Below are 451 nucleotides of genomic sequence, written 5' to 3'. Positions count from 1 at the left end.
TGTATATATAACATTTAAACAACCTACATATATTATCTAAGCATGTTAAATCTACTTCAATAATTTCTCTTGCGCCTGAAGAAGATAAATCCCTTTAGCATTCCCCCATGTCTAAATGGGATGAATTTGCCTAGGTTTATTTTAAGAAAATTTCAAATAAAATTTTAACAAATTATAAAGGTGGATACCAAAGATGCATTCCCATAGGATAATATATGAAAAAAAGGGGGTTTTTTTGCATACATAGCACCCAAAACATTTATATTTACTCATCTCACACCAAAATTTTTATAACTACAAACTTCATATAAAAAATACTACTAATTATCAAATTTTATTAGTCAAATTCATCTTTTCATCCATCGATAAAATGAAAGTTTATGTGTGACATATGTTAATTCATAGGATTTGGGTGTTGTCTATGTAATTCCCCCCCCCACCCCCCACCCCC

Source organism: Phalaenopsis equestris, unplaced genomic scaffold, assembly GCF_001263595.1.
Source record: "Phalaenopsis equestris unplaced genomic scaffold, ASM126359v1 Scaffold000761, whole genome shotgun sequence".
In the NCBI taxonomy this organism is placed as follows: domain Eukaryota; kingdom Viridiplantae; phylum Streptophyta; class Magnoliopsida; order Asparagales; family Orchidaceae; genus Phalaenopsis; species Phalaenopsis equestris.
The sequence above is the reverse complement of the archived record's forward strand: the minus strand, read 5'-3'. Positions refer to the sequence as shown.